The 12,683-nt window shown below is 39.8% G+C and overlaps 1 pseudogene; it reads right to left on the minus strand.

The window, feature by feature from the left end:
- Positions 1-7,107: 7,107 nt before the first annotated feature.
- LOC126722191 (ABC transporter F family member 4-like) lies at positions 7,108-9,572 on the minus strand (annotated as a pseudogene).
- Between the last annotated feature and the right edge of the window lie 3,111 nt (positions 9,573-12,683).

Consider the following 12,683-nt stretch of genomic DNA (forward strand, 5'->3'; position numbering starts at 1 on the left):
CGGGAGCCAAGGCAATCTGGTGGTAGCCTTGGAAGGCGTCCAGGAAGCTCATTCTCGGGTGCCCGTACGTGGCATCCACTAGCTGATCAATCTTGGGCATCGGGAATGGATCCTTGGGGCACGCTCTATTCAAATCGGTGAAGTCCACACAAACTCTCCATTTACCGCTCTTCTTCTTCACTACGACAGTGTTTGCTAGCCATCTCGGGAAGAATATTTCTTTTATGACCCCGGCTTCCTTCAGTCGCTGGACCTCCAGGTTTACTGCATCGACGTGTTCCTTTGATGCTCTTCTCGGCTTCTGCTTTTTCGGGGGAAATGATGGGTCCACATTGAGTTTGTGAACAATGAACTCGGGGTCTACGCCGGGCACTTCATACGGGTTCCATGCGAAGACATCTACGTTCTGCAACAGGAACAACAACATCTCTACCCTTTCCCGGTCATTCATGCTTGTACCTATCTGGAAGTATTTGTCACTATCTGGGAGAATTCTTACCTTCAGCACCTCCTCGGCAACGTCCGCCCCAGTTTCCCGGGGTTTCTGTAATTGCTATGCAGTATCTTTCTCGGCGTGCTCAGCTTGACCGAGCTGTTCCTTTTCCCACCGGACCGCGGCTACGAGGCATTGCTTCGCCACCTGTTGATTCCCCCTTACCTCTACAACTCCGTACTCAGTGGGAAATTTTACTTTCACGTGAAGGGTGGACGGAACAGCCCCCATGGCGTGAATCCATGGCCTCCCCAGGATCGCGGTGTAAGGTGCGAATGATCGGACTACTATGAATGTAACTATAACTTCCTTGCCCTCCATGTTCACTGGGAGAGAGATTTGCCCCTCGGGAATCACAACTCTCCCGTCAAGCGAGACCAATGGCGTGTCATACTTCGCCAAATCCTGGGTTTTTAACCCTAGCCCTTCGAAGAGGTCTGGGTACATAACGTCAGCCCCGCTACCCTGATCAATCATCACCCTCTTCACCAAGAATCCGCCTATCCGGGATGTCACCACCAAAGCGTCGTTGTGAGGTTGGATGGTTCCTTCCAAATCATCTTCTCCGAACGAGATGTCTAGCCGTCCAACTTTCTTTTGCTTCTTGGATGATTCTCCCTCCGCGCAAGCCACTGTCATTACCCTTCTTGCCGCTGCTGTTCTTCTCGGTGCGGCATGAATGACGTTGATTACCCCCAGGGGTGGTGGAAGGGGATTCCTTTTCTGTTGGGCGCCCTGCCCGGTCTCCCGGTCAGTGGAATCTGCTACAAACTCTTTCAGGTGCCCTGCTTTCACTAACTGCCCGAGATGATCTTTCAATACCCTACACTGCTCGGTGGTGTGCCCCTTGTCTCTGTGATAGGTGTAGTATAGGCTTTGGTTCCTCCGAGATGGGTCGCCCCCCATTTTGTTTGGCCATCTGAAGAATGGCTCGTTCCTTATCCGTTCCAGTATCTTGTGCACGGGCTCTTTAAACAACACATTAACCCCTTCGATCTGCACCTCTGGTTCCTGCATTCTGAAGTCCCTTTTCGGCTTTGGCGGCAAGATGCTTTGCCGAGATCTCCCCGTAAAAGGAGCTTTCCCCCTACTTTACAGCCGGTCATCCTCCAGGCGTTTGTACTCCTCTATGCGTCTCATCAGTTGCCTCATATCCTCCGGGGGTCTTCTTGTCAGCGACTCCCGCAGTTCAGAATCCTCGGGGAGCCCCATCCTGAAGGTGCTAGCCGCAATTTTCTCGTTTCCCCCACCAATCTCATTGTAGAGTTCCCAGTATCGGCTGGCATAACTCCGAAGGGTTTCCCCGACCCTCATTTTCATGGAAAGCAACGCGTCGACCGGCTGTTGCACTCGGCTGCATGTTACGAACCTGCTGCCGAACTCCTGAATCAGCTCGGCGAAGCTGTGTATAGAACCTTTTCGCAACCCATTGAACCATCTCAGTGCGGTAGAGCCGAGACTAGAGGGGAATACTTTATACATCAATGCATCGTTGTGCGCATGCAAAGACATCATGTGGATGTAATGACTGACATGCTCCACGGGGTCTGTCCTCCCCTCATAGGAATTGAATGGTGGACGCGTGAATCTGCTCGGCATGGGTGCCCGTTCGATCTCATCAGAGAATGGAGACCGGGCTGCCATCCGCAAGGCCCTGCTCATGGCGTCCATCGCGGCGTTGTGGTGACGCCGCTCCTCTGGCGACTCTGACCCTTGGTTATCATATCCATGCGACCGGGAACGGTCCCGTCTACGACACGTCTCCCGGGAGTGTCGATGTGACTCTTGAGAACGTGATCGGTCTCGGTGTTGTTGTGTAACAGATCGGCTGGAACCTTCCTCGCCATGGTTTCTCCTGGGTTGGGGGTTGTGGTTCCTTTCGTGGCGCCGACCCCTTGCTTCCAGCTCCAAGTCTATTACCAATCTGCGTAACCGCTCCAGCTCCCGGTCTCTATCGTCATGTTGCCGATGTGCTGAGACGCTTGAAATCGTCCGGTGTGTCTGGGCCGATCCTTCTCCCAATCCGGACCTTTCCTCTCCTCTTGGATGCTCCCTATCCTCCAGCCGTTTCTGCCTTCTCTCCCTCCACGTCGATCCCCGAGAAGATCCTGCGGAATTGCTCGGAACGTGCCCTCCTGAACGCTCCTCAGACATCTCCCTTGCTTGAGTCTCACTCAAACCACAGCTTCGTAGGAGAGCCCCACGGTGGGCGCCAGTTGTAAGAACCAAGTGCAAGACTTCTGGACCTTAGGTCACTTGGGCTCACAATTTATTTGTAGTGGGCTTAAGTATTTCCTACAATGGGTCGTTCTCGGCAGAGAGACTTAAAGTAACACCCAGTTGGTACCCTCTCCTTCACTGTTTTCTCTCAATTTTTCTGAACCCCTTCTTCTCCCAACTTTCTTCTATTTATAGCCAAGGTTAGTGGGGAGATCATGATTACAGTCACCGTTAGTGCTACTGAAGGTCCAGTATTATCTGGTTAAAGTGGTTGTTTAGGTGAAAGGGCGGTGCAGCATTTATGATCTTGGAACTTGGTTCCATTTTCACCGATTATGTTCGGCAACTCACATTCCCGTGCATATCATGACCTTCCCGGATATGACTCATACGCTCTACCGGGAAAGATTAACTGGTCAACTCTGGGAACTCAATATCCAAAACTTGTTTTTACTCTAAGGCAGTTTCAAGAAGGGCATAAGGTAACTGGAACTTTCTGCTGGGCCTGCGCCCAAGGCCGGTATGGGCTTGGGCCTGGGGCCTAGATGGGTCTGGGCCTAAGGCCAGTATGGGCTTTGGAAGCTCAGTGCCGTACAGTTGCTAAAAGTTTCCCTCCATTTTCCAAAAGTAAATAAAATTCCCTCCATGGCGTTAGCGACGAATTATTAGCGACGATGTTAGTGTTGTTGCTACTATGCGCTTATTAGTGACGACCATATATTATTGTCGCTAATGTGTGCCTAATAGTGACGGATTTTTGGTCATCGCTAAAACATTGGTCACAAAAGACCAAAATTCTTGTAGTGACATCTACGCTACGTTGTATCTGGTAATATAATAAGAATTGGAAGGATTGAATATAGCTTAATTGCAAACTTTTTGTGAAGGCTTGAAATTCAACTTATATTTATGGGATAATTATGTTCCACAAAAGGCACATACTACCTATAGAAGAATGGAATTTAACATTCTCTAAGCTAGATGTCAATGATCTTTATGTCAAATAATACGTTTGCATATTATAACAAAAACATTCAAGTTTCGAATACCCCTTCCCTACTTAATGTATTAAGAATACAAAACTAAAATAAAAAGTAATTAGTTTGATGGTAATTTTTGTGATGATTATAACGTACATATGCTTAATTGCTGTTCTTGTTCAGATGCTGTTGTGATTATATAGCATTCTCAATTATACATGCTCATTGTTTAAAATTGTGGAAAGTGAGAAAGACTTTATCTCCGCTGCCCCAAGCCACGTGGTTTTCATTTTTCTGATACAATCGCTAATTGGCCTCATCTAAGTGGAGTTTCAAAGCAAAAGTATATCTCCATTTGATAGACACCCCATAAGTATACGGACTTTCTTCGGGGCAATCTATATCAATAGCTTGGGACTCGCAAAAGAAGGAACTCCAAGCCCGTAGTCCAAGCTACTCCAAAAATCTCAACCATGTCATTCTCATCTCTGGAGATCTTTCTTTAGCCTCCCTAGCATCAACTTTACCCACACTTGCTTATGCGGTGATCCTTTATCATATGGGCCATCTTTTCTATAATGTTTGCATATATACTAAATAAACAATGTATAAATGGCTTTACCAAGGAATTGTGAGTGCAAACTTTTTCTATGGCCTTCAATTTTCAAAAGAAAAGTAAATTAAGTGTAATTGTTTCTGGTTACACTCATGGTTTGTGTCCAACTGTGGAATTTCTAACAAAAACAAGTGGACCTTGTGCTAACTAAGTTGTAATTTGTGTTGGTTTTATTCTGTGTCAATTTCTTTGTAATTTACACTTAATTCTTTGCATTTGTGGGCTTGTAATTGGGTTGGGTTTATGAGTCCAAGTTATTGCTACCGAAGATGCAACGCACCCACGAGAGATGGAGTTTGGCACCCTCAAGTTTTGGCACGTGTCAAAATTTTGCAGTTGAGACCTGAGACTAAATTAGCGAGACAGACTCATGGGTCTCTGTTATAGATAGATCACCTGTTGTCCCAACCCTTCACACTATAAATACACATCACTCCCCTCGATTTTAAGTGTGAAGCACCCACATGAGAGTAGAGAGAATTGAATCCATTGTTGTGAGAGTCAAACACCATTCATTATCTGTACTCTTCCCTCTCTCCATAGCCAAATATTTGAGAGGAGATTAGATACTAAACACCCATCACTACCTGAGTGTTGTTTGGACCCTTAGAACTATTGGAGTATGCCAATTTCAATCATAGAGTTAGACCCTTTTGATTATATACCACTGTCAGTTTTTTTTAAGGTTTTCTCTCTTTCTATGTTAAAATACTTAGTATTCTCAAAAAAATAAAATTAAAAATAAAAAGAGGATTGAAGGTGCAATTGTTTGGTTGCAAATTTGGTGCCTAAGTTAGAGAAATGGCTCAACATAGCTAGTTGTGAGCAAGAACTTATAGTGTATTCTGTACTGCAACTATCTCATTTTAGAGGATTGTTTTGGCAGCTGGTTGCTAGGAGATTTTTATGCCTGATACTTACGTTTTCCTCTTCAATAACATGTCTAATGTTATCTTGGGTTTGCTTTTCTTTACTTACAGCTTTATTGCCTTTTAATTGCTTATTTAGATTACCCATGCGATGCTTGTTTGTCATGCTTAGTTAATTGACTAATACTTACACAGTTACGCTTGGCTTTAATTGTTAATTTAGCTTAAAATAGAATTAGTTGTAAAATTTGAAGTTTGGGGTCTAGATCATTGCCTAGCTTAATTAGGTAATTTTCTCACCCTAAATTCCTTATATTGCAAAGATCGCCTTTTGGTAAAAACAGATTTCCCCTTCATTGGTGAAACATTGTAAAATATCTATTACCAGAATGCAAGAATCCATTCAAGTTTTAGCAAAGATGTCAAGGGTAATTCCGATTGTTTATCTTCTTAAGGACTCACCTAGAAACAAGGTCCTATCTGAAATTTGGATAACTTTGTTTTGGACATTCTCATCTTGTTTGCTTAAATTGAGTTGCAACTGAGAATTAGGATGACAATAATTAACATATAACACAAATTGTTTGGTCTATACTCTATAGTTTGCTGTGGGCTCACCCCTCATGTAAGAGCCCAAATGCTCTACGACTACCTAATAATTTTCAATCAGTTAAATAGAGACTAATAGAGTTATAAAATGACTAAAGAAAGTTAGAAACTAGCAATACGAAAGCTGAATAAGGAAGTCAATGAAGCCTACTGTCTGTTTCATATGCACATTGCATTACCATGAAATCTCTTGTCCCTCTTGTGAGGTCTTGAATCACCAAGACATTGAAAAATATGTAAAATTTCAAGATGCTCAACATCCTTCATAGTAGGACGGTTCATGGGAAAAAATTTCAATGCAACACATCCCCAACTCTGTAAACAGTATTCTTGGAGGCTTTTGTGGACAAGAGAACACTGGGGTTTGTATTCCATCTTAGCCCAAAAGTGCAGTAGGCGGTTTATTTACTTGGTCAGGTTTTTCCAGTTTCGCCAGGTCACTAGTTCTTTTGCCTATTGTCCTAGGAGAATGACACCAAATGAAAAGACTTTGTAAAATGACACCAAAATAGACTGAATGGCCCATAGTGGACAGAGTGCACTAAAATGTGATGACTAAACCAAACTGGACTAAAATACTCCGCTAATGTAGCTTAATAGAAACTTAAAAACAATAAATAAAAGCTTTCACCTTTTTGATATTATATAGATAACAATATATCAAAGTTTAAGTCCAATCATCTTTAAAACGTAATGAAGTGAGGGTGTGAATCGTACTTTTCGGTAACTTTGTTCAGTGTAACTTACCAATGCTGAGAGGTTATTAAGATCTTATAACAAGTGAGTTTAGTCCACGAATGAAACTTCATAGTTAGGTTTAACTAAGAGGAACATGCTAGTTGTAAGTGAAGACAAACTAAGTTGCATAATTTGATGGCTTTTTCATCTTTGTGAACAATCATTAACTTTTAGAATTCAACTGTAAGTAAAAATTCCTAATGTAAATATGAAAAGTCTCAATCGATCATTTTTTTTATTGATGAGTTACACATGCATCCTATGACTCTTCATCGTCCATTATTATAAGAGAAGAATGTGCCAATTGAGCTATAAGTCTATAACTCATTGGCTAATCATTAATATTAACTTGCCAATTGATCACTTTCTATTAGAACTTATATTATTTATACTATTGCAACTGAGCTATTATTTTGTTGAGCTATGAATAAATTATTTGCGAAATAAATTTACTCTAAAATGTTGTAAAACAAAGGTGCATCTGTTTTGTTGCACATAAAATTGAGTATAGACAAAACAAGAGCAAGGAAAAATGCATTATGTGCACAAAATTTCTAGATATCCCATGCTATGGCTAACAAATCAAGCGTCAACCTCTGCTTTGATCTCTCTTTGTAACTCCTCCTTGTACTCCTTAAATGTTCCAGGGAATGTGCTTGCAATACCATTTTCCACAACCTAAATTTCACTCTTCTCTTCATCCTCACAAACACGCGAGATGAGCCTAGAATCATGACTGGCCAAGATAACTCCACCAGTAAACTCATCGAGTGCATCAGCCAGTGCATCAATGCTTTGCATGTCTAAATGATTTGTGGGCTCATCCAATAGCAATATATGTGGCTTTGACATGGAAATTGAAGAGAAGACAACACATGCTTTCTGCCTTCCAGACAATTTTGCTATTGGAGTATGGTGATGATGGCCGGGGAGTCCAAATTTCCTAAGCTTTGCACGAACAGCCTCTTGTTTGCTAAGCCCCTTTTGATCTGGATGAAGACGAAGAAGGTACTGAACTGGTGTTTCCTCCATTGTTAGTAGGTCCACAAAATGCTGTGAATACCTCCCAATCCTCAACTTCTGACTCCTTCTTACTTCACCATTTGTAGCAACCAAATCACCAGCAAGAAGATTCAGTAGAGTAGTTTTTCCTGCTCCATTGGGCCCAACAATAGCAGCACGTGTTCTCATATCAATACCCACATCAACATTTGAGAGCCCGAAATCCTCTCGGTTCGGGTAACTAAAGCTGACTTCAATTAGCTGCAAGAGTGGTGGTGTGAGCTCAGTTGGTTCAGGGAAGTGGAACTCCACACTTTAATCTTTCCACTTCTTTAGGACCTCTGGCAGAGGCTCATCCTCATCAATCTTGCCCTTTTTCTTGTTCTTTACTACTTCTTTTGTAGCATTATGCTTAGCCTAATCTTTCACTTTCTGCTGCTGATCCTGATTCCCCGATCTCTTGGCTGCTTCATCTTTTCTCACATAATCTTCGTACTTCTTGTTCATCTCTTTGCGACGCTGCTCATATCCAGTTTCAAAATCATCAAAATTCCCACAGTAGAAATGAAGCTTAAGATCATGGAGATAAATGATCTCATTGCAGATACTGTTAAGGAAATCTCGGTCATGTGAGACAACAAGAGTTTTCTTCCACCGACACAAGTACGCCTCCAACCAAAGAACAGCCCTAAGGTCAAGATGGTTTGTGGGTTCATCCAATAACAGAAGAGTAGGTTGCACAAAAAGCGCCATAGCCAATGATATTCTCATCCTCCAACCTCCACTAAATGACCGGGTTGGACGACCCTGCATTTCCTTGGTGAAACCCAACCCAGCAAGAATCTTTGATGCCTGAGCCTCAACTGCATCTGACTCCAAGATCTGCAACTTTTCATACAATTCAACAAGCTTCTCTCCCACATCATCCCCATTGCAATCATCATCTTCATTCTCACCCTTGGCAGTAGAAAATGAATTTTGCAAAAATGCAACCTCTTTTCGAAGGTTGGCCAGCTCTTCATTAGCTGAAACAATTGCTTCAAGAGCAGTTCTATCATCACCAACCACCTCTTGTTCAACCAAAAGCAAATCAATATTCTTAGGTACTGGAATCTTCCTCCAAGCTAGAAGCTTTAATAAAGTAGATTTTCCCATTCCATTGGGTCCAACAAAACCATACCTTTTCCCATGAGATATCTTAACTGAGGTATTCTTTAAGAGTTCTTTTCCCCGAATTGAAACGGAGAAATTATCTATAACTATATCTTTGACATTGGCATTAGCTTCATCATTCCCATCAAGAATTGAAAACTGTCTATTGATAACAACAGTAAAAGCATCATGGTCATCCTTGAGGGCCTCCTGTTTTGCCTGCTCCACTGCATAGGCAGCAAGCGTGTCCATTTTTTTTCTCTTTTTTTTTTTTTCAATTGTTTATCACTTATGGATATTTCAAGTGGCTTAAATTCACTCCTCCTCTGTCGATTGCATTGCTTCTGGACAACAGGTAGTTCTTCTTCAAAGGCATAATTATCATCATCATCATCATCAGATGGAGGGAGATCAATGTCATTGGTGTAAGATGACACTTTTGGTGCAACTTTTGTCTTAGATTTTCTAGAAGAAGCAATTGACGAAGAGGAAGAACCCATTTTAGGTTTATCAGGTTTCTGGTCCATACTTGCGATCGTCACCAAGACTGGAAGCTTCTCTTTCTTACCCTCTTTTGAAATGTCTTTGCCACGCACCATAGTTCTCAAGGTTGCACCAGTGTCCTTGGCTTCTTCTTTTCGATTGCAGCAACTGGTGAGAAGAATTAAAAGGTGCTAAATTTTATTAACTTGAGTAATTTAAGTACAGTACATCATGCATAGTAACATATTCATAGATCCATATTAAGAATTTCAAGGGCAGCTAACATGATTAAGACATAACATAGAATGATGGATATTTGACATCAGTTTCAAAAGAAACAATAGAGATACGGCAACAAAACATAGAATTCACTAATAAATTGGAACATACTTGAAAATTATTACAGCCATAAGTAAAAGGGCTTTCATACCCTCACACCTGTTATTTCAATCCACTTTCATGTGTTAAAATATGGACATTTCTACATCAATAGTAGATGTAAACGAGTACAAAATGATATTTTCCCTTCATAAAATAGGAAATGGCTTGAGTAACACAGCACTGCAAAGAAATGGATTGAAAAGAAAATAATATACAATAACCAGATCGTTGTATTGCAGACAAAAAATAAGTGTGGCACCTGTTATACAGATTTTTAGAATGAAGATATGCAATGAGCTGTATACAATGTGATCTCTTCTCCTATTCTGATTAAGTTATAACTTGTATGAGGCTCTATAGAAAGGAAATGACCTATGATTTGTAGAAGCTCCATCTCACAGGCAGTATGAAGATGGAGCTTCTACAGGCTATGTTCACTATCCTTTGGTCAATTTGGAACCATAGAAATATGGTTCTTCACAAAGGGAAGGTCCCTAATCCTATGGAAGTTGTGCTAATGTCCCAATCTCTTATTTGCAGGTACAGAGAGGCGTTTCAATCTCAACAGGGTCAGAGACAAAGATACAAGCCAAAGCCAAGTATCTCAATACTCACTCAAAGTTGGCAAGTCCTTATCAAGGTGGCCGTTGCCAGGAATAGAAGAACATAAAGATGTGGTTTTGCCTTTGAAGCTAGGAGGATGGATGGTGCTCTTTTGTTTAGAGGTGGTGCTAGCTGTGGAAAACCAACTCAACACCTTGTAGCTCAGGAAGCTCTAGTGGAGGCTCTAATCAAAGTTACTGCTATGGATTTTCACAGAACTGTTGTAGTGACTAACGACAAGATACTAGTGGAGCTGTGCACCAATCAGTGGAAGGCAACCTTCAGAATCTTCACCGACAGGGTCTAATCACAAATTTTTTGTTAGTCCCTAATGTTGTGGTAGGCCAGATTTCGTTTTTAGCTAGGGAAGCCACGAGATTTCCTGTTCATTGTTTCCAGCAGTACATGTCTAGTAATAGCTTATCTATGTAGCTTGGCTAAACTTCGTACTCTCTGACTTCTTGCTTTTATTAAATGTTGACTCAGTTTTATCAAAAAGAAAAAAAGGGCAATTCCTAAAACTAAACATAAGGATCCACGCTCATAACTATTTTCATTGGTAGGTTACGAACACATCAGCTTAATGCTGAACCCCTGCCACGCCCTAATTACCTACACTCCAAATTGTTCTTACATTCCGAAAGACAGTCCATTTGATACAAATTTATGATTATAACTTATATATATGTATTGATGATTTTGGAATAACTGTCCATTTGTCATGATTTTGGCAACAATCATAGGAAGGTGCCAGACATATGGAAATAATTGTCCATCTTCAGGCATCTGCCACACAAACATTTTAACAAAAATTCCCTAAAAATAATAGAAAAACACATCATTTGTCTCATATTAATGATAATCCATAAGAACACATCTTTTGTCTCATTATTGAGTAGAATCCTTCATAGAAATTCAAGCATGCCATCGTTGAGTCATTAACTCTGATTCTCTGAAACTTACTTCTACATGCCAGTACACATAACAACAAGAGAAGTGGCAAACATTCAGACAACACCATCCATATATTACAAGCAATAACAAAATAACATCTTTTTTCCCTTCCGCACAAAAATTTCAAATTTGCACCAAACAATACTAGGATCACAACTTTTTATGAGTAGTGGACTGGAGGTGTCAAAAGTTGTGTAAAAAAGTAGGGGTGTGTATGGGTCGGATTGGGTCGGGTTAAGAGGATTTTTTGACCCAACTCATCATGGTGGGTCAAAAAAATTCAACCTAACCCAACCCATCATATAAGTCCAACCCAACCTATATGGGTTGGGTCGAGTTGAACCCATGGGTTGAACAATTTTTTTTATTACTATTATTATTAACTTGAGCAGAAAAAAATATATCACACTTGCCATCCGAGTTGATAAATAAGATATACATTAATATGTAAACTAATATTCCAACTTAGTTGTAAACAAAATATGTTTAAGTATTCAACTGAGTTGATAAACAAAATATAAATGAACTAGTATCCTAATTCACTTATAAACAAAATATACATGAGTTCATAACTTAGTTATAAACAAAATATATCTAAATTTTTTTTTTAAAATTGATTAATTATATAATATATTTAAACATATATTAAAAGAACTAATAAGATTTTATATTATATATGATAGTAGGAACTGAGAAAGTGTCTGGTTTTAAAGAAAATGTTGACTAGAAAAGCCAATCCAAAAAAAAGAAAAACTAGCTAAATAATTTAAAACTTAGCAAAAATAAGGGAAAAATTAGTTTTGGGATAGGTAGGAAATGCCCAAAATTTGAAAAATATACAAATTTCAAACCTTATCTTATATATAGCACCGCACATTTGACTGCAAAAATGAGGTATGATGTGGTTATGATTTTGGTTAAACTCTAAACCGTACCACACCGTACCGCACTGCACCGCACATGTGACAATAAAAATAAAGTGTGGTGCAGTTATAATTTTAGGTAAACTACACCGTAAAATGCAATGCTAAAACTGACCTAAAACAGTACCGTACCGTATCGCGAACACCCCTGTTAAGGAAGACAGAAATTTACCTTGGTTTAAAAAAATAAGGAGAAAGTTGAAGAGAACGATAGATTGCAGCATGTCGTGTAGGGTGACAGTGAACTTCTTTTTTGCAATTTATATGTTCTTTCTTTTCCTTGTTAGACAAGGAATAATAGTTGGCTCGGGTTTTGTGAGTTTTTCAAAGATTGTATTTTTATTTTTGAAACAATTAGGCTCACATATTTAATTAAGAGGGTTTTATTTATTTATTTTTAAGTAATTTAAATAAGGGTTTGACTCTCATAAAATAAAAAAATAAAAAAAAGTTTTGACAGTTTGATAATAGTTTGATTTTCTTATTTTAGGTATCCAACCCGACCCATTATCTATATATATATATATATATATATATATATATATATATATATATATATAACTGAAATTTTTTATCTTTTATTGATTTTTCTAGAATTTTTTATATCATTATTATTTTTTTTTTTTAAATTATTTTTGTTTAGTTTAAACTTAACAATGA

The sequence above is a fragment of the Quercus robur genome, chromosome 4 (genome assembly GCF_932294415.1).
Source record: "Quercus robur chromosome 4, dhQueRobu3.1, whole genome shotgun sequence".
NCBI classification, from domain to species: Eukaryota; Viridiplantae; Streptophyta; class Magnoliopsida; order Fagales; family Fagaceae; genus Quercus; species Quercus robur.